Source organism: Mobula birostris, chromosome 28 (assembly GCF_030028105.1).
Source record: "Mobula birostris isolate sMobBir1 chromosome 28, sMobBir1.hap1, whole genome shotgun sequence".
NCBI classification, from domain to species: Eukaryota; Metazoa; Chordata; class Chondrichthyes; order Myliobatiformes; family Myliobatidae; genus Mobula; species Mobula birostris.
Window position 1 is genome coordinate 35,229,904 of NC_092397.1, and position 22,584 is coordinate 35,252,487.

General features: G+C 45.0%; 3 non-coding genes across 3 annotated transcripts; all 3 read left to right on the forward strand.

Annotated features, from left to right (window-relative positions):
• The first annotated feature begins 7,354 nt into the window (after positions 1-7,354).
• trnaa-ugc (transfer RNA alanine (anticodon UGC)) lies at positions 7,355-7,426 on the forward strand. The gene has a single exon. It is a non-coding gene; the product is annotated as a tRNA-Ala (tRNA).
• Positions 7,427-13,124: 5,698 nt separating this feature from the next.
• trnas-aga (transfer RNA serine (anticodon AGA)) lies at positions 13,125-13,206 on the forward strand. Its single transcript has one exon. It is a non-coding gene; the product is annotated as a tRNA-Ser (tRNA).
• Positions 13,207-22,097: 8,891 nt separating this feature from the next.
• On the forward strand, positions 22,098-22,169 carry trnad-guc (transfer RNA aspartic acid (anticodon GUC)). The gene has a single exon. It is a non-coding gene; the product is annotated as a tRNA-Asp (tRNA).
• Positions 22,170-22,584: the final 415 nt, after the last annotated feature.

The following is a 22,584-nucleotide window of genomic DNA, read 5'->3' on the forward strand; positions in this document are numbered from 1 at the left end:
CTGGCCATCAGACTGATTAATTCAAGCTGATACAATCGTATTTCTGTCATATTGACTGTAATAAATATAGTAATATCTATTACATATTTACTATAAATTGCACATTGCTCATTTAAACGGAGACGTAACGTAAAGATTTTTAGTCCTCATGTATTTGAAGGACGTAATTAATAAAGTCAATTCAATTCAATTCCATGGAAGAGACTTCGTCGTGCACTCGTCGAATCAGAAACGAGAAAATGTGCAGATGATGGAAATCCAAGCAACACATACAAAATGCTGGAGGAACTCAGCAGGCCAGGCTGCTTCATGATCCTGAAGAAGGTTTTCAGCCTGAAACATCAACCGTGTACTTTATTCCATAGATGCTGCTGCACATTTTCTCGTGTACGAGAAAGCGAGAGAGAGAGAAAAAGCTACTGGAGTACTAGCGTCCCTGGGTGGGCTCGAACCACCAACCTTTCGGTTAACAGCCGAACGCGCTCGCCGATTGCGCCACAGAGACGAGAATTAAATGATTACGAATAAATGACGAATCTCAATTGAGATGCGATTTCCTTTTATAGTTGTATAATGTGTCATATCTAATGTGTTTTAAAACACAAGGATGAATATCTGCTGCCGCCAACAGAGATTATAGCAGAGGATGGTTTCGTTCCATCGACCTCTGGGTTATGGGCCCAGCACGCTTCCGCTGCGCCACTCTGCTACAGGGAATACTAAAAAATGTTGAACTGTGAATGTTGCGCGATGTTTTCTGTATGTATGTATGCGTTTAAGCCTGTGGCTGTACATGTCTGGGTCTCGTTCTGTGTCTGTATATGTCTGTGTTCGTATATGTCTGGGTCCATTCCGTCTTCTTCCCGTATTCATAATCAAACGTACTTCATTTTCTTTGTTTATTCCCTGTTTCTTCTCTTTCTCTTTTTCCCCACCTTTCTTCCTTGCTTCCCTACTTTCTGGCCCACCCAGTTATTATCTTCGTGCCTTTTATGTTCTGTCCCGTCTTGCACCTTGTTCCCGATATTTCGCCCGTGAACACGAGGAATTCTGCTGATGCTGGAAATTCAAGTAACACACATCAACGTTGCTGGTGAATGCAGCAGGCCAGGCAGCATCTCCAGGAAGAGGTACAGTCGACATTTCGCCGGTGAAATGTGTTTTACTTTATTTAATTGTACAGACGGAGAATTCATCCCACTGGTCGGCTCATTTTTAATAAACAGCGACGTTTTCAGCCGAGGTGCCATTAACTTCCTAATCCTGTCCTGATGATTGAATGAATGTCGGAGTTGCTTCAGTGTTGAACCCGCAGTTCACCTTGTGAGCGGAACTCGCGACGTTGATGTACTGCAAGCACTCACCTCAAACGCAGCAATTCCTCCACCGGGATTACCTGTTGGTATCATGTTCAGACCATCACGGCCGGACCAGTGAGTGACAGATGGGGAGATGTGGAGTATCGCTGATGCTTCGCACCTCCCTGCCACGCGGGGCGGGTTTTCCATTTCACCACCACAGCTTTGCAACTGAAACAGTAAGGATCGGATTTTAACTCTCCACGTAGGGCGATGTAGAGACAGGCAGGCAGTTGCTTATCCTCTGGTCTGCTGAGTTACTCCAGCATTTTGTGTGTGTTGCTCGGAATTTCAACATCTGGGATTTCCACCGATTTTTAAGTTCACAGTCACCAACCTGGAGATGCCGGGGATTGAATTCCTTGCCTGTCCATCGCCTCCCTCTGGTGCTCCTCCTCCGTTTCCTTTCTTGCATGGTCTTCTGTCCTCTCCTATCAGACTCCCTCTTTTCCAGTCCTGTATCTCTTTCGCCAAACAACTTCCCAACTGTTTGCTCCACCGCAGCCCCTCCCGGTTTTACCTATCACATGACTTCCCCTTCCTCCCCCCTCCACTACTCATCTTTATTTTCTTCAGTCCTGCTGAAGGGTCTCGGCCCGAAACGTCGACTGTTCTCTTTTCCATAGATGCTGCCTGTCCCTCCAGCATCTTGTGTGTGTTGATCCGTGTCTTCTGTCTCACTTGCCAAACCGCTGAATCTGCTTCCTTATAACATCTCCCAAAACCTTTGATTAAGTAGACATTCTGAGAAATGTTCTTAGTTGTAAAAATAAAATTCGAATTGATTAATTCAATAAAAGCTGTTAACACATACCAAATCAAACCACAAACAATATAATTAAAATACCTTTTTTGATTAAGGAAATTTACCCTTTCTCTCCCAGAGGCAGACACTTGATATGAGTTGTTTGTCTGGTCTGGGAATGAGTTCCCAAACATTACATTGAAATTATATCCGCTGGTGAATCTCACACCCACACAAACAACAGACACAGAGACAAACACACACACACACACACACACACACACACACACGAACACTCACCACACGAACACTCACGCACACTCACGGTAGAAAACTGAAAGAGTAAATGTGACAAACACAGTGGGGATATGAAAAAAAAAGTCCTGGAAATACTTCAGAGGAACTGTCTCAATATTAGTTGCATGTGGACATCAATAAATACGCGATGGTCATAACATCCTGGCAGCGTGTTATGCCTTTGAAGAGACGGTGCTGTGGAAGACAACAACCTAAGAAGCACTGGAAACATTTTTAGGTAGTTAAGCTATCACCGAAGGAAGTAGCGTTATAGGAGTGAGTTGATAAACTCAGCTCACGAAATCAAATGAAAGAAGTGAGAAGGGAATCTATGCCAAAAGCCAAGTGAGAGCGCAGTGCGGATGGAGAGGGACGAGAGAGCAGCAGCGAGGGAAGGATGAAGGGGGAAATATAACTTCCTCAGTGTTATCATTTCAGATTCTCTCTCCTGGGCCCGGCACATACCTCCTGTTACAAAGAAGGCACGGCAGCGCTCTACATGTCATCTAAAAGTTTGACAGACTTCAATAGATGTGTGGCGGAGAGTATATTGACTGGTGGCAAAAGGACCTGGCATGGAACCGCCAATGTCCTTGTACGGAAAAGCCCAGAAAGCGTAATGGATGGAGCCCAGTCCTGCACAGTTATGCCCCTCCCCACCGCTGAGCGCATCTACACGGAATAGAGGGCCGCGGCCATGCAGGTCATACTCTCTTCACACAGCTCCATCAGGAAGGAGGTAACACATCAACAGATCCATCACCCCGCAACCATCAGACTCCTGAAGAAGAATGGATAACTTCATTCACCCAACACTGAACTGTACCCACAACCCATAGACTCACTTTCAAGTCTGTTCATGTTCTCGACATTTATTGATTATTTATTTATTATTAATATCGCATTTGTTCTTTCTCGTATTTGCATAGTTTATAGTCTTTTGCACATTGCTCGTTTGCTGTCTTTCTTCAGTGCGGTCTTTCATTGATTCTCTTGTGTTTCATTGTATTTACGGTGGATGCTCATGTGGTTACGAGTATATACTTCGGTAATTAATTTAGTTTAATCTTTCAACTTTGAACTTTAGGGAGAGGAATCCATTTGGTGAGACGCGGATCTTGTTTCACACTGTTGGGCAGGAGGTGAAAAGATTGGCGCAGACCCACAGCTTTATTCTCTGGGACAGGAGTGTGCCAGAGGACTGCAACGAACGGAATGCATTATCTACGGACCTAGAAGAAAGGGATCTGTTGCATTCATTGCTGAGGAAGCCAAGTAATTTGGTATATTAAAAGCGGACGGCTCTGCAGGTAAAGTTATTGGGTCTATTTAAAGCGGACGCGGGTAAGTTCTTAAATATTGAGAGTGTCACACATTATGGGAAGACGGCAGGAGAACAGGGTTGGGAGGGATAATAAATCAGCCACGATCGAATGGAGGAGCAGACTCCATGGGCCCAGTCACATAACACTGCTCCTGTGTCTGATGCTGTTATTGACTGATAGCATTGATTCTGAGATACTGTATTCATGTGGATCATTGTGTCCAATTGTTCAAAGAAGATTTAATCAAACTAATCAACTGCAGTAATGAAATTGAATTAACATTACTTCGAGGTAAACTGTGGACTAAACCTCTGTACTATACCAGAAACTGACAGGTACACAATGAACCCCCAGTCTCACACTGTACCAGAGACTGGCAGGTACACAATGAACCCCCAGTCTCACACTGTACCAGAGACTGATGGATACAGAATGAACCCCACACTCTAACACTGTACCAGACAGTAAGAGGTACAACCCCATAATCTCACACTGTACCAGAGACTGACGGATACAGAATGAACCCCACACTCTCACACTGTACCAGCGACTGGCAGGTACAGAATGAACCCCCAGTTTCACCTGCATCAGAGATTGACAGGTACGAAATGAAACCCAGAATCTCACACCGTACAGAGACTAATGTGTACAAATGTTTTTAACCCGCCTGTTTTGTGAAACGTACTCAAATTTACTGCTAAACCCTGCACCATGCCGACTTGTTACTCCTGAATAAATCCACCCATCACGTGACCGTGACTCGTCTCTGCCTTTCTAAAATGAGATTACACTGTACGTGTGTCCTCTTGAACTGAATGCGAACATTGTATTTGCCTCCTTACTCCCAACTCAAGCTGCAAGTCAACATTTGGGGAATCCTGCACAAGGACACCTAACTCCATTTGTACCTAATGTCTGAATTTTCTCCTTACCAAAACATCAGTTAATTAGAAAATATATTATTTGTAAAGTAATGCAAATGGATTCCAACATCATGCTAAACACTGAAATCAGGCCAGATGGCTGTTGCCCCCTTCCATTCTTCAAAAGTTGGAGAGATAGCTTAAATTTTTCACTTTCCGGAAACATTTCTGAATCTAGTGATTCTTGAAAAGGCGCACCATCTGTTCAGCTACCTCTTTCATATCTCTGCAATGAAGCCCATCTGGCCCAGATGATTCCGCTTCTCAAGCACGTTAGCCTGTTCAGTTATGGGAGGCGACGGGACGACACAAAGTGACCGGGGCGTCGAGGCGAGGAAAAGGCGGATACACGGGACAAACATGTTCAAAAGACTGGGGAATGTATCACCCCATGATTAACTCGGTTGTGGGATACAGATGCAGACACGGTGTCTCTGGCCATGGAGAACAACGACCTGCTCCTTCTTTCTGCAGAAAGTGATATTAATAGCCAGCGGTGGAATGAGAATGATATTTTTACGTATTTTGACAGTTTTGAGGATTTCGCCCTCTGCGATAGACTGGGGCACGAGTGTGTACCTTGATACACCGGGGACGAGGGACCCATGATGCTTTAATCATGCAAAGAATGCAAACAACACTTCAAGGGCAAATTAGGAGAGGAAAGGAAAGTATAAGTTTGCTTTGGCAGACAACTAGAAGGAGAATCCCAAGGGATTCTACAGATATATTAAGAGCAAAAGGATAGCAAGGGACAACATTGGCCTTCACGATGGTCAGCGTGGTCATCTGTAAATGAAGCTAAAGGAGATTAGGGAGAACTTAAAATATTTTTTTTACTTTAATTTTCTCAGGAAACGGACGCACAATCTATATAACTAAGATAAAACATTAGTGAGGTTATGGGAAATACTCTGATTGCAAAACAGGGGGCAAATTGGGGTGTAAATACTTCATGGCCTCGTAAGGTATCCCTTTGTCCTTGTTGAAGGTTTGTGCAGAAATAGCAGGGGCCATCGCAGATATATTTCACATATCCTTAACCACGGGCGATGTTCAGAAGGTTTGTTGCTCTGTTGTTTAAGAAAGGTTCCTTGAAATTACAAGCCGCTGAATCTGAAATTAGCAACGGGTAAATAACTGAAATATTCTCGAGAACCAGACATAAACAGTACGTATATATTTGGATAGGCAGCGCCTGATTAGAGACAGTCAACATGACTTTGTCCATAATAGCTTGCATTTAACCAGTCTAATAGAGTTTTCGAGCAGCTTACAAGGGGAGTTGATGAGGAAGAAGGTCACACTGGATCTTTGGAACTAAGCGCTGTAGCAAGCAGACTCAGAAGGATTAAACAAAACTAGGAACGTTATTAGCAAAAGAGACAAAGCAGCAGAATTTATAAGGTCTTTGATAGCTCAGAATAACTCGGTTGGAAATTCACTGGGCAAGGATCTGGGCCAACTGTTGCCCGAGAGATTAGCGCTGCCATTTTACATACACTGCAGGGCAGTAAAGAATCTGTGCCCAGCTATATAAAGCCCTTGACTCTTGAAAAGCTTACAAGAAGCCATCCTGAAGTCACAAGTCCAAGGACACTTAATTTAACACCTGAAAAGTCTCGAGGAGAACTGATTGGAAGTATCCAAGAACGATTGCAACTTAGTGAGATTCTCTCCTCTAAAGGCCCAGAGCTCAGGGTGAAAGTCACCGACCTGAAACGTGAACTCTGATTCTCCCTCCATAGACGCTGTCTGAGCTGTGGAATATTTCCGGCAGTTTCAGATTTTACTTCAGTAATAGTCCTGTTTTCTCCGACCCCGGGATCAATACACTCCCCATTGTCATGGTCCGGTCCGTGACGTCCGCATTCCGGTTTACAGTCCGATCTATCGATCCTTGTTCCGGGTTTTCCTCTTTTCTCCTTTGTTCTGTTGGGTGCCTTAATTGAGGCACCGATTCTCATTTCGGTCTGGCACGTAAATACCTCTGCAAACCAGGGATTGTTTGCTGGACTGTTCCCTTCCTTTCCTGCCTGAAACCGTCGCCTGCATCCTCGTCAGTATCCCCATCAAGTTCAACCGCCGGAGTGAGAGTGGAGCATTGCCGCGCCAAGAGAAGAAACTATCTATCATTGAGTTCGGAACTGCCTCTTTTTGTCCCCGTGTTTAGTGTCCGTGTTCTGTGTCCGTGCTCCCTTTCTGCTGCCATACCTAGATACAATATGTGACAAAAGCTTCTCTTTCATACTATTCATAGACATCATATCATTACAGAGTGCATTGACAGAGAACAAGGTAAATCAACAATAAAATGTAGAATAAAGTGCAACAGCGACAGAGAAAGCACAGTGCGGGTAAACAATAAGGTGAAGCGTCATAACGGGGTAGATTGTGAGGTCAAGCGTCCATCTTTTTTCACAAGGAAACCATTCAATAGTCATAACAGCGAGATTGAAATTATCCTTCAGAATGTGGTATGTGTTTCCTTTTCCGTGATCATTCTGCTGGAATCTAATTGGTTTCATTCCACAAAAATTATCATGGTGTTTGGGAAGAGAACTAAAGAAGGATCAAGTATGATCGCACTGGATGGTGGAGCAGACTCGGGGCCGAATGACTGTGGCCATCAGCCATTACCTGTGTTGAACCGCTCAATTGTGATATGCAGGAAGGCTTGGACCTGAACACTTCCGTGGTTCAAGCGGGGATGTAGCTCAGTGGAAGAGCGCATGCTTTGCATGTATGAGGTCCCGGGTTCAATCCCCGGCATCTCCACGCTAGTGAGCATTGAATTTTGAACATTGCAAATCGTCAATCTACCCAATCGTCAGGTTTGCAATTAGCACAATGATGCGTTGAGTCTCAACGTGGACAAGACTAAAGAGAAGATTCATTAGGCCAAGGGATCGCTCATTACCGCAAATAAACGGCTCCTCCAGAGAGAGAGAGAGAGAGAGTGGACCACCAAACCTGCCCTCTGAACGCCACAAAGAACAGCAAGAAAGCGCACCGGTGTGTCCACTTCCTGGCTTCAGTGAGACCTCCCCAACCCCTCTTCAATCTGTTTTTATTTCACAGGAGCATCATTGAGAGAGCTCTAACCACTTGCTAAACCGTCTGGTACGAGAATCGCAAGACATCCGACGGCAGGACTCTACAGAGGAGAGAGAGGACTGCTGACAGCAGCTCACTATCACATTCAGACCCAGTGATTTGCGGACTATTGAAAACTGACGGAATTCTGATCTTCATTCGATCATATGGACGGATTGGGAGGTGAACGGGACTCGGGACTGGACAAAATAAATCCCGGAGTGTGGGTGTATTCTCCGCTGCACCTCAGACTGCGGTCGCTGCTCGTTATGTCGGAGACTGACCGAAATAGCATACACAAATGGAGGAGAAATTCAGCGGGCCAGGCAGCATCTCCACAGGAAACACCGACTGTTTACTCCTCCCCAGAGATGCTGTCTGACCTGGTGATTTGCTCCGGCATTCAGTGTTTGGGATTTCCAGCACCTGTGTTTATAGCCTAAATAACAGCCCGCTGACAGAGAGAAGGAAGGCAAGGAGACACAGAGGGAGATAGCCAGTGTGTCTGACTGCAGGGCCGTAGGAATAGGGCCAGAATGATAATGAAAATCAGATCCGTTGCTGAAATGTCGGGACGAGATATCCAGCTGGGTCGGAGCACAGAGACCGGATAATAACCGGATGGGGCAGGAAGTGATGAACAGGGAAAGGAGGACGGGGAGGAAGGTAAAAGCGTGAGAGAGACACGAGAGAAATTAGACAGGGAAAATAATCCAACAAACAAAACAATAGATAATCGGGGGAAAGCGTCAAAATTAACAAATAGAAAGACAGGAGAGGAACAGAGATATTTACCTATCAGCAGAATGGCGCGGCGGGATGTGCTGGGCCCGTTATCCAGAGGCCGACAGATGGAAACCATCGTCTGTTATTCTTCAGCAGAGTATTTTACCGCAAATCGCCGTCACGTCACCTGTGAACACAGCACACATTTCACTTAAACAGAAAAACTTGTACTTCTAATTGAAATTTCCATCCACTCACTTCATCACTTTCCGAGATTTGTTGAGAACTTCGCGGATAAAACGACAATTGCTGTTGTGCTCAGCGTTTGTCCAACACATCTTGTTCTCCGCTGCATGAAGCTGTGTCTGGTATTGAACAGACTGGACAGAAAATACTGGAAACACTCATCACCTCAAGAAACATTTGTGAGTGATGACACGGCATTAACCTTTCTGATTGTGACACTGAATTAGAAATGGTGGGAGAAAAAGTGAGCTTTCAGTGTCAAAGAAGGTGAGAAGTTGTGTGGGAAGTGAAAACGGGGACATCTCAGATAGGGCGAGACCAATACTCGATGACGGTAAGACAATTCGGAAAGAGAAACTCTGGGCTGAAATTGCAGACGCACTACGGGCAGAAATTTTCATTTCATAGAGAAGGATGTAATGTGACTGAGTGATTCCAGACCCAGACGTTTATGAGACAAGTGCTGAAAAACAGGTACAACACACGGCGATCGCCGGGAATCGAACCCGGGTGAGCTGCTTGAAAGGCAGCTGTGCTCATCCCTATACCACTGTCGCTCCATGTTGCGGGAGTTTCGAGGAGTGAAGCGGCTCCCATGCTCCATGTGATTCCACCAGATCCCGAGCCGCTCTCTGTCGGATCAATCCTCACTCTGCAGCAGGTTTTATTCCTGCAAATGGCGCCTGCCTCACGCATCAGCAACTGTGAAAAAAAAAATTCTGATTGTCCATGTTCTTTAGAAAAACCGATGAATATGTAAGTATGAGTTGAGTTTAGGAATAAATAAAATAACCACCAAAAACGACATTGCTGGGATTATACTGCAATTCTCTCCATTTTGAGGAGCAGATCTGCTGGCAAATCACACAGAAATGTCATATTGTAGATAGGGTTACAGCAATCAGATATTTCAACTTCTCCAAAATTAACCAGATCATTTTTTGTGCAAGATAACAAATGGAATTTTTGAAGTGCCTCTGGAAGAGTATTTTTGTTCCAATCCGTCGATAGTCCTATCGAACTAGGTTAGGAAATTCACTCTGTAACTTGTAAATACAGTAATCAAAACTCGCACTTTATTGTCTCTGCATAAACAACAACGTAACTGTGTCGACACCGGGCCAACAATTTAGAACAGGAATTCTGCTGTTCCCGCTATACCAATACTCACTCAGACTAATTTTCTCATCTATATCACCAAACTGGGGCATCTCAGTTGGCCAAGTGATCCATCCTTTCTTCTCCCAGTCACTGACTTGGGAGTTCTTCCTTGCGATGGTGGGTTTCTGGAAAGAGTTATCGCTGCTAGCACATTCGAAGTTTCCACTTTTATATTCATATTTTCCAGTTCAGTTATCCCATTCCAGTGTCATTGACTGTAGGTTATCTGAATGGCTTGAATTCTCCTTTCTGTTGACTCTGCTCCAGGTCAGCATCCATTTATTGCCCTCTTCTCAGCAAGCGTCAATTGGTAGTTTATGGCTCTTTGTTCCCTTCAGGAACCAGTTTGTGTCATGGTCCGGTCCGTGAAATCTGCATTCCGGTTCACAGTCCAGTCGTGGACTCAGGACTCCGGGTCTTCCAGCTGTCCCTTGTTTTGATTGAGTTGATCATAGGCACCTGATTCCCATCTTGGAGTTTGGAATATAAGTAGCCTTGGGGTTGCGTGCAGGCTGCTAGTTCGTCTTGCCAAGATACTCTGGGAGTAACCTGCCTGTGGAAGGCTGGAGCGGCCACTCCATCTTTAGGCCGCGTTGGAGAACCATCGCTTCATGGAGCCTTGCTGTCGGTAGTCGGAGCTGTCTTTGTGGTATGGATTCGGCTGTTTCCAGGGCCAGCTGAGTGGCTGCCAGCCACTCTGAGCTAGGTAGGGATCCGGTTGTTTCCGTAACCAGCTGAAGTTGCTGGCCGAACTGCGACTCAGAGCAACCCCGATGCAGAGGTGGAACTTCCTGTAGTTCTTCGGTGTTTGTCTCTTCTTGTCCTCGTCTCCGTGGGGTAAGTCAGGCCGTTTCTTCCGTTGCCTGCGGGAGGATCTGTCTTGTCTTGTCCACGCCTCTGTGGGGTAAGTCAGGCAGTTCTGCCGTTGCCCTGCATGGGGTCCTGTCTTGTCTTGTCTTTGCCTTTGTTGGGTAAGTCCGGTCGTTCTGCCGTTACCCGACGGATGGACCTGTCCCACCTTGGTGTGGAGATAGTTGATTTCTGGCTTGTCTAAGGTTAAGTCCCAGCTCTCTGTCTATGTACTGTCCTGTCTCATGTTAGTGTGTTAAAGATGAGTCCCGGCTTTTTGAAGTATAAGTCCCGGCTCTATGTTGATGTACAGTTCCCAGTCTGTCTCCGAGTCTCAGCCTCCGCAGGCCTCAAGAGCCAAGACTCCAGCCTGCAGGCTTCTACACTCTAGATCCCAGCCATGTGTTCTGTAGTCATGTCATGTCGTTGGCTGGTTCTAGGGCCCGAGCCCGAGGCAAGACCCAGGTTCTGGGCCATTGTCCAGACTCTGGCTCGGAGCCCAAGCTCCGAGTGTATATCTCCTTGTCCGGATTCCCTGTCTTGTCCATGTCCTAGCCCATGTCTGTGTTCTTGTCCCTGCTCCTTGTATACATCCTGTCACGTCCCTACTCTAGTCAAGTCCTGTTCCTTGTACTTCAGTGTCTGTGTCTTGCTGTTGGGTCCACCATCTACGCCCCCCCCCCCCGCCATTGTGACAGTTTCAATCACTCCAGACAGGGATTGACCCCAACATTCACACATTTGCATGTTATATTATATCAAAAACACTTCACAATAACTTCTAATTTGCAAAAGATTTCTTAACCCGCAATTTACCTGAAGCAACGTTGTGTTTACTTTAAAACACCAAAATTTTCATCTCATAAAATGGAAGATGTAAAACGGTTCCACAAAATTACATATTCACTTCCAAGTACATGGCTGGTACAAAGACACTTGTTCTGTCTGCTTCCACTGTCCTTGAGCCATTCGAGTTCTATGTTATGTTGCATATTTGAAATCTTCTGTGGCCAACATCTCCTCCTTTTCGATCCACGGAAAGTTCTGGCGATCACATTACTGTTTATGTCTCAGTGAATATAGCACAAAAGGAACAGCAGAATTCATGACTATATCAAAAAATACCGATAAGGATTTAAAAATATTGTCATAACAAAGCGTGAAGAAACATGATAACATGTAACCAATTTCACACGATATATCAAGGAATTTAACAGTAATTAATTATTTTAAAATACAACATAGCTATAAGAAATTAAACAAGATCAACACAAAGAAATTTTAGAATGGCATGTGCTTTTCAAATATTGAAGTTATTAAAGTTGGCCTTAAAAAAAAAAAAAAACAACAACAACAACAACACGGGGGGAAATGTCTTGTGTAACCATCAGTACAAAGAGCAAAGCAATAATAACATGGGAAGTAAAACATATGCATTTAAACCTCAGTTCCAAACTTTATTCCAAAAGGGATGGATTCTGCAAAAAGTCATTAGCTAAACCCACATAATATTTAATAGTCTTGGATAACAGATCCCATAGTTTAATAACATGTTTAAAACATTAAAAACCAAAAAAAAAAATTGCAACTTAGAGTTCCCTTCTTGTCAGATACGCTTGAAGTATCAATGGAATAAGTATTATTCACCACACCAAGCAAATACCAACATACATTAGCCTCATTTCCTTTCCACACTTCGTACTACATGCAACCTTCAGTGGAGCCTTCGACCATTGAGGCCACTCATTAGCAGAATTCCCGCACCAGTCGCTTCTGAACAGCAGCGTGTTTTAATTGCTACTGTGAGTTTAATCCATTGATGGATTATCTACCTTGGCTTGTTCACAACAGCTGTCCAGACTGCAGTCAAGTTAGAGGTAACTTAATAACAACATAGCCCAAAAAACTACACAACGCAACACCCAGTGCTGAATTGTTTTTCCCCAGTAGGCTCAACCAAACAGATATCTCAGAGGCATTCCACGTATTCATCAACTTGATTTTCCATCTATATGGCTATTGAAATACTCCCTCTGACGTAACGTTGCCTTTCTTACATGTTTTTTTTTCTCTGTCTTCCGCTGTAAATTGTAGACCAGATCCGTGGCTACAATTCGAAAGTCTATAAAATACTCCCATCAGGGTCGTCTTACCCGAGGAGTTTCTTAATCCCCGCAGAAGGATTCTACATCTCCCGATCCTGCTCTGCTCTGACTGAGACTCCATCCAATTCAGTGACTGATTTCCTGGTGAAAGGTCATTGAGCTGAACGTGAATTCGGTTTCTCTCTTCACAGACGCTAACAGATCTGCTGAATATTTCCAGCAATTCCCGCTTTTAGTTCAGGATCAACCCTGTTTATCTGACTCCGGGATTTGAATCCAGCTGTGAAGAACTTGTAGTCGTGGCCGAGTGGTTAAGGCGATGGACTAGAAATCCATTGGGGTTTCCCCGCGCAGGTTCAAATCCTGCCGACTACGTGTTTATATCGGTTTTGACGCCTTGATTCCTCTCACGGATGCAGATTGTAAAAAGCCAGTCGAAACACCAATCTGTATTCGCCGCCTCCAAAACCAAGAAGTGTCCATGTGTTCCGCTTTTATTCAGGTGGGCTGTACGATGCAATCCGTCAGCGTGTTCGACACTGTATCCGAAATGCTGGTGGTTCCAGCCTACTCAGGGACGCTGTTGATCCAGTGGCCTTTGCTGTACGTTTTGAGCGCTCCGTGCTGTTTCTAATACGTTTATTTATTTATTTAAAAAATCCACATATAGAAAACAGAACACTACCACGACCTGTCTTGCTTACATTCATGTTGGCATAAACTTAATATATTGTACATGGACGATCAAACCAACAGAAACTCTTACAGGGCACCAGTGTATTTCATGTTTAAATTTGTTATCGCCACTTGAACCAGATGGATAAATTCACTGAACTTCACTCACACCAACACTGACTGTTTCCACAACTCACTTTCAAACCGGACATTTCATGCTAGAGACATTTTTGCTTTGTTATTATTAATACTTTCTCAGCTCACGCTAGCCTGAAGTACGGGGGTGCTGAAGCACACTCATTCCTCAATAACTCCGGACCTCAAACCATTCTACTGTTGTACAGTATAGTGGTTTTCAGCAGATTTACAGAAATATTGCTTTAATGCTATTGTGTAGTGACTTTGAGATGATAGTTGTTGATATTACCATTGGGACAATATATACCCTGTACATGCTCGATCGTCTTTCAATTTCTTCCTTCAATTCACGGCAGATGCAATTTAATGTGGATAAATGTGAGGTTATCCACTTTGGTGGCACAAATAGGAAAACAGATTATTATCTGAATGGTGGCCGATTAGGAAAAGGGGAGGTGCAACGAGACCTGGGTGTCATTATACACCAGTCATTGAAAGTGGGCATGCAGGTACAGCAGGCGGTGAGAAAGGCGAATGGTATGCTGGCATTTATAGCGAGAGGATTCGAGTACAGGAGCAGGGAGGTACTACTGCAGTTGTACAAGGCCTTGGTGAGACCACACCTGGAGTATTGTGTGCAGTTTTGGTCCCCTAATCTGAGGAAAGACATCCTTGCCATAGAAGGAGTACAAAGAAGGTTCACCAGATTGATTCCTGGGATGGCGGAACTTTCATATGAAGAAAGACTGGATGAACTGGGCTTAGACTCGTTGGAATTTAGAAGATTGAGGGGAGATCTGATTGAAACGTATAAAATCCTAAAGGGATTGGACAGGCTAGATGCAGGAAGATTGTTCCCGATGTTGGGGAAGTCCAGAACGAGGGGTCACAGTTTGAGGATAAAGGGGAAGCCTTTTAGGACCGAGATTAGGAAAAACTTCTTCACACAGTGGTGAATCTGTGGAATTCTCTGCCACAGGAAACAGTTGAGGCCAGTTCATTGGCTATATTTACAAAGGAGTTAGATATGGCCCTTGTGGCTACGGGGATCAGGTGGTATGGAGGGAAGGCTGGGGCAGGGTTCTGAGTTGGATGATCAGCCATGATCATAATAAATGGCGGTGCAGGCTCGAAGGGCCGAATGGCCAACTCCTGCATCTATTTTCTATGTTAATTCAGTATAGTTCTGGTGCTTTTCACTTGTTAATTGTTGTATGCTATGTGTGTTTGCAATGGCTATATCGATTATGTACGTTGTTATTGCCTTTTTAATCCAGTAATATTATATATGCAGACGGTATTATGGATTGTCCTGTAAAGAATCAGTCATAAAATAATTGTACGACTCTAACCCTAATCTAGAACAGGTTTGTACTTATAGTAAGGTATGGTGTCTTTTATGAGTTTGCATTTTAAAGCAAGATTTTGGTGAATGATGTTTGCCAATTGACTGTCCATGTGTAAATAATCAGATTGAGTTAAACTGCTGCTCCATCTTGTAATGTGTTGGATTGTTTCTGATGTCCCTTGTCATTTTCTGCATTTATCGGCTTTAATTTGTTGGACTTTTACTATGGATTTGTAACATTTTTGTGTTAAACACCTGGCCCTGTAATGCCACAACGAACCCCTCTGTTTCTGGGAAGAGGTCTCCAACTCTGACCCGAGCGTTCCACGTTTCCTTCTTCATACCTTGTCTGCTCAGATCATAGGGATGTTTTCCATGGAGGGTTGCTGCTCCATTAGTTAACTTTATTTGATTATTATTTTGCGTTTTTGTATTTTCGCAGTCTGTTATGTTTTCTGCATTGATTGTCCGTCTTGTGTGCACTCTTTCATTGATCGTATTCTGTTTCTTTCACTTACTGTGAATCCTCTCGAGAAAATGCATCTAACGGTAGCATATTTGTGCTTCGACACTGAATTTACTTTGAACTCTGAAGTGTTCTGCGCCGCTACACAGGACCCGGACCCTCGGTTCCCTCCAGTGGCCGTTCGCTGGTACTGCCTCACGGATCTCACTGCGACTCTCCGGGTCGTTTTGTGAACCCAGGAGCAGGGACGTTTCGCTTCTTGTTCACATCAACGTGCAAGTTAAATAAAGCGGCGACTTGCTGCTCCACTGCGAAGTTCACGGGTCGGTCACATTAGTACAAAGGGAAACAGATAATGTTTCAGGCGGAGCCCCATTCGTCACCACTGGGAAAGAGAAAATAAAGTATTTTTGAGTTTCAGACAAAGTGGGCGAACGTGATCATCAGGCAAAAGAAAAGCCGCGGATCTGGTGAGACCAAGTGAGTGACTGTGACTGTTATCATCGGACTTTTGTTTCTGTTATATGAACAACAAAACTGTGGGGATAGCCCAGGACAGCAGTCTATGGCAATGAAAGGGGGGGGGGGGGGAATGGAATCAAAGACCAGGTGGGCGGTGATCGATGATGGGTGTTTTTTGGCACAAATATAAGAGTAACGCACACAAAACACTGGATCATCTCAGCAGGTCAGTCAGCATCTATGGAGAGGAATAAAAAATTATGTTCCTTTATCAGTACTGGAAAGGAAGTGGGAAGAAGCCAGAATAAGAAAGTCGGGGAAGAGAAGGAGTTCACGCTACAAAGTGATAGGTGAAGCCAGGTGAGGAAGGAGGGTAGATATGATGGGGAAAGGGGAGATTGAAAACTGGGAGGTGACAGGTGAGGAAGGAAACTGGATATGATGGGGAAAGAGGGGATTGAAAACTGGGAGGTGACAGGTGAGGAAGGAGGGTAGATATGATGGGGAAAGGGGAGATTGAAAACTGGGAGGTGACAGGTGAGGAAGGAGGGTAGATATGATGGGGAAAGGGGAGATTGAAAACTGGGAGGTGACAGGTGAGGAAGGAGGGTAGATATGATGGGGAAAGGGGAGATTGAAAACTGGGAGGTGACAGGTGAGGAAGGAATGTAGATATGTAAGGGAAAGGGGAGATTGAAAACTGGGAGGTGATAGGTGGAGCCAGGTGAGAACAAGAGGTAGATATGTTGGGGAAAGTGCAGGATTGAAAACTGGGGGCCATAGGAGAAGCCAGGTTAAGATGGAAGTTAGATATGCTGGGTAAAGGGGAATATTTGTGAGGCTGGGTGGTGATTGGTGGAAAAGGAAAAGGGTTGAAAGGCAGAAATCAGTTTGGAGGGGCGGGTTGAATAGAGGGAGGTGGTAAACATACGAGGAGAGGTGAGGACGCAAGAGCGAATCCCGAATAGAAAATTAAAACGAACAGAGGAGAATGGAGAAATTAGCGGGTTAGAGAAATCGATGTTCATTCTATCAGGTTGAGGGCTACCCAGACGGAATATGAAGTGTTGCTCCTCCAACCCGAGGGTGGCTTCATCGTGGCAGTAGAGGAATCCATGGACCAACATGTCAGAATGGGAATGGGCAGTGGAATTAAAATGGTTAACCATTGGGGAATCCTACTCGTTGCGGACGGAGCAAAGTTGTTCGACAAAATGTTTCCCCAATCTATCTTGCGTCTTGCAGTTCTGGATGAGGCCGTATTGCACCCGATACAGGAGACGGCCCAGAGAAACTCACAACTGAAGTGTTTCCTCACCTGGAAGGACTGTTTGGGACTCTGAATGTTGTGAGGGAGGAGGTGAATGGGCAGGCGCAGCATTCTTCCGTTTGGATAAATGCCAGAAGGGAAATCAGTGGGAGTGTGTAGTCGTGGCCGAATTGTTTGGCGATGAACCCGGAATCCATTGGGATTTCCTCGCGCAGCTTCGAGTCCTGACAACGGTGTATTTCCAACAGTTTCTGTTTGATATTGTCCGTGACTCTCTGATGCAAACCAGTCATGTAGATTGTGAAAAACCGGGTCCAGCCCAGCAGCGATTGTTGGTCATGTTCTACAACGCAGAATTGAACCATTTATTCCTACTTTCCACAAAACTTGTCTCTGCGGCGCTTCGGTGAGCGCGTCCGGCTGTTAACCGACAGGCTGGCGGCCAATGATCCGGCAGATTTGTTTCTGTTGTGTTTCATTGTCAGCTGGGAAACGCTGCGCTGAAGGGAGGCCGGGGCTCCCTACTGCGGCCGCGATGGGAATTTAAACTGTTATATTTTAGACACATGTACCGAGATACAGTGACAACCTTCTCGGTCATACTGTCCCTGGAGATGAAATCATTGCACAGTGCATTGAGATCGCACAAGGTAAAGCAACAACAGATAACATCAGTAGATCAAACAGTGGGATTGAAACTATCCATGAGCCTGTGATACGTTCTTTCAGGCTTTTGGGCTTTCTGCCGATGGTAAGAGGATATAAACAGTCGTTTTTCAGGTAGGTAGGAAGTTTAAAAATACAAGAGTAAACCTTGGACGATTGCAATCGGAGGTAGTAATAGGGGACATAACTAGCGGAAGAACTTAATAAGCTTTCAGCGTCTGCCATTTTATCTTGATACCAGCAGTATGTTAGAAATTCCAGATGGCACCTGGACCAGATGAACTACACCGCGGGTTTATGAAAGAAGTGGGTGACGATATCACGGAAGCGTTAATAGTGATTATTCAGGAATGACTGGATTCTACAACGGTTCAGACGACAGGAAAATTGCAAAAACACTTTTACGTTTACAAAAGTCAAGATATTACGGACCGGTTGGCATGGATTTTATGTTGGGAAAATGCTGTAGTCCATTCGTAAGGATATGCTTTCAGGCGTCTGATAAAATAGTCCGGCCAACATGGTTTTCTTAAAGAGAAATCTGGCCACACAAATCTGTTGGATTTCTTTGGAGAAATAGCAGGCAAGATAGAGAAAGGAGAGTCAGTGGGTGTTAACTTGGATTTTCAAAAGGCCTTTGTCAAGTGACGCAAAAAGGTTGCTAAACTAAACTAGAGCTCATGGTATTGCAGGAAAGATACGAGAATCGAAAATATATTGGCGACTGGGTGGGAGGTAAAGTCTGGGAATTAATATGGCATTTTCAGTCGTTTGTCGGTAACTAGGTGTCTTCTGGAGGGGTCTCTGCCTTGTACCTTATCTGTCAATGATCTGGATGACTAAATTGATGGCTTTGCATGTGATAGAAAATTAGATTGTGGGGCTGGTACTATTGATGACGTGGGAAGTCTGCAGACGGTCTTGGAGAATGGGCAACTAAGTGGAAGATGGGATACAGAGTACGATAATGTATGGTCAGGCACATTGACAGAAAGACTATTTCCCAAATGGGGAGCAAATTCAGAAATCAGACGTGAAAATGTGCTGGAGAGTTCTCGTGCAGGATTCCCTAAAGGATAAGTTGCAGGTTGAGTTGGTGGTAAGGAAGACAAATACAATTTTAGCATTCATTCCGCCAGGACTAGCATCTAAAAGCAAGGTTATAATGAAGATGAATTGTAAGACATTGATCAGATTCATTTGGAGCATTGTAGACAATTGTGGGCCCTTTTCTGATAAAGGATGCTCTGGCATTGGAGTGGGCCCAGGGGAGTCTCACGAGAATGATTCCGGAATGAAACGGTGAAGATACAAGGAGCATTTGACGGCTCTGAGCCTCTACTCATTGGAATTCAGATAAATGAGGGAGCATCTCATGGAAACGTATCAAATATTGAGCGGCCTGGATAGATTGAACGTGGAGAGGATGTCAGTTCAGATTCTCTGACCCTCAGCGTTGATGTTGAGCCCAATCGACCCGGGACATGGTGATGGGAGCCCATGAAAAATGTCCTTTTGCCTCACTAGCTGTGTGGTAGCAGTTGTCATGGCCGAGTGATTAGGCGACAGACCAGAAGTTCATTGAGGTTTCACTGCGCAAGTTCCACTGCGCGAGCGGCGGGTCCTCTCAGAGTAATCCGTGTCCACGTAATTTCAAATTTCTTCATTCCTTCTATCAAAGTATTATTTGTGTCGCCGTCTCGTGATGAAACTATGGAATAAGGAAATTAAAGCCCTTTATTCCATTGCGCTTCAAGGGTCTTGTTATGAATTCAGGGCGATCATTGGAAATTCTATCGGGTGAGTCACTCTGGACATTCGAGAGATCATCTGCCGCCAACATGGACTGAACTGCTTTCCTGTTGAGCCGCACATCCTCAATTCCAAATCTCAGGGTTCACTGAGTGTGTGAAGAAATTAGATTGTTCTGGAGAGTATCGGCGATCAATGCCTAAGGTGTCCTGACTGGACAAATCTAGTGAGCCTTTGCCACACCCACTCGGTCATTTAAGGTATCCTTCCTCAGGTAGGGTCCCCTGACTGCCGGCAAGCGAGCGGGGTTGTCTGGATCTCCCTTTCTCAGAGGGCGATACAGGCAGATTCTATTAATGAGTAATGATTCAACTATTCAAAACATATTTATTTTCAGATTTGCCTTCATCCAGGCAGCCACAAAACAAGAAACTGGAATAACCCAATAAAAACAAAAACACTAAAAACCACTGCGCAGAGAAAGAAAGAAAAAAAAGTCATGCAAACAAGAGAAGCAAGCTAACAGCATCTCGAAACAGACTGGGTAACAGATCTGCTCCCAGAGCATCCGCAGTGGGCCGAAATCTTTGGACCCCAGTTTTCACATCAGCAGGACAGTAAAGCACAGCAGCCCGATCTGCTGCGATCCTTTTGATTCTGTTATTTATTCAATTACATATACGGGATGCGATGTTATCGACACTTCTGGATACAATAAATTAACCCACCTAGGTGTGAGTGAACACATCGTAAAGTTCAAAATACCCAATAACAGTGTCCTCCGATAATCTGGGCTGCAGCTCAGCTGGTGTCCAGTGTTCGAACCATTGATGCTTGTCCCAATGAACAACCCAGAGGCAGAGAGAGAGCGCGCGGAAGAGACACAGTGGAAGAGCAACTGAATGTGTGACAGCAGGGCCACTGAAACCGGACTCATTAAATAACGTAGAACACATTAGAACACATTCACTGCTGACATGTCGTGAACGAGGCCTCCGGAAGGGTCGGAGCACAGAGACAACAACAGGACGGGGCAGGAGGTAGCAAGCACTGAATGACAGACAGAGTCACGGGCAGAGAGACACGCGAGGAAATAAATCACCAAACAGCAGCTCGTGAGGGGAACGATGTGACGTCAGCAAAGAATCGACAAATAAAAATGAAGGAAAAGAATGGGAAACGTCCACAACGGAGCAGCTCAGCACCAACTTCAGCCAACAGCAGAGTGGCGCAGCGGGAGCGCGCTGGGCCCATGGTCGTCCATTCGGTAGAAACCAGCTCCGACCTGTCAAGTTTACCGCGGATTCGGTAAGTGAAACCTTTGGACACTCTGTAAACTAACTGGAGCGTTGAATGCGTGTGATGTTCGCAAGGATTTTGCCTGAGATGGAGAGTTCCGGTATAAACCGAGGCTGGATAGACTGCGGGCGTTTCCATGGAGCGCTGGAGATGACGGAGATCTTCGAAGATCATATCAAATTAACGAGGCCGTTCAGAATAGTAGGAAACTGTCCTGACGTGTGTAAACCGAGACAGCATGAGAGGAAGAACTTCATGCAGATGGCGGCTGGAAACTGGAACCGATGCCGGAGTGGCTAGTGGAGGCACGTATTCCAACAATATTAGAGAATTGACTGGACGAGCACCTGAATCATCAAGGCAAGTGAGATTTTTTTTCTGGTGAGATTGGTACCTGACTCTCAGCATCGACGTGGCGGGCCGAACGGCCTGCTTCAGGGTTGAATGATTCTGTGATTCTATATTACATTTGTTAATCGCATTAAAAGGTTTAATTTAATCGTGTATTGGAGAGAGGGATCGCTCGTTATAAATAGACAGAGTGGCGAGTAGATTGAGAACACTGTGAACACATCATCCGACATGTTTTGGTGTGTCCTAGTTTGCTGTGAGAATCTGGTTTATAGTGACAGCAGGAAGCTGCACTGGTCGGTTCATCGGGAAAAATGTGAAAGACAGGAAATCCACCCTTGATCCACTGGACAGCCCAGTGTGAATAATAATTTTACACTCTCTCTTCGATTTAAATAATTTGGGGAATTCGTACCCGAGTTGGCAGGTTAGGCCCCTCGGACTGTAGAAGTCCGCACGGATCGGGTTCTATGAGATGTTTACATCTGATAGTTTCGATGAAAGAATATTAAAAGTCGATTAACTACGATCATCGGAAATGGAACCTGCGTCAATTGCCTGGAAGACAGATATGTTCACCATTATATCACCATCGTTCGATCATTCTGCAGGAGACTCGTGTCCTGGACTGTCTCCAGTGGTTTATGACTGTGGCTGGCACTGCTTTCTGAATCTGGTCACTCCGATGCAGTTCCTGTTATGTCAAGTTGTGGTCGCCATCCTCCCACAGACCGGAGGTAAGTGAGTAAAATCCCTTCCAAACTCGAAGAGCTGCACATCGTTTCCTGGCCGTCGCATTACAAAACCGGAATAATATATATTCCGACACCACGACCAATTCCTCGTTAGTATAGTGGTTAGTATCCCCGCCTGTCACGCGGGAGATCGGGGTTCAATTCCCCGACGGGGAGATACAAATTTTACTGCATTCCTCAAGCTGAATATTGTCTTAAAAAGACAAATAAAAGAGGACAAAGTATTCGGTGTTGAAGCGCTCAGTCCATTGGACATTGGGGAGGTGGAATAGCTCGGGCTCTTGTGAGCTGAACCGCCTCTTCAGGTCAGTGAAAGCCGAATCAGCCTCGGAACCCCAACAAAAAGGTCTGGTAGGCGAGGTAAGTCGGGTAAGGGGCGCCGCCACTCGACTGTAATCCCTGATAAAACGGCGATAACAGTTTGCAAACCACCAAAACGGCTGAAGTTGATTGCGAGTCGTGGGTCTGGGCCATTCTTCCAACGCCCGGATCTTATCGGGTGCTGCGCTCACCTGCCCGCTCTCGATGATGTTGCCCAGGAGATGACCAAAGGGACGTGGAACTCACATTT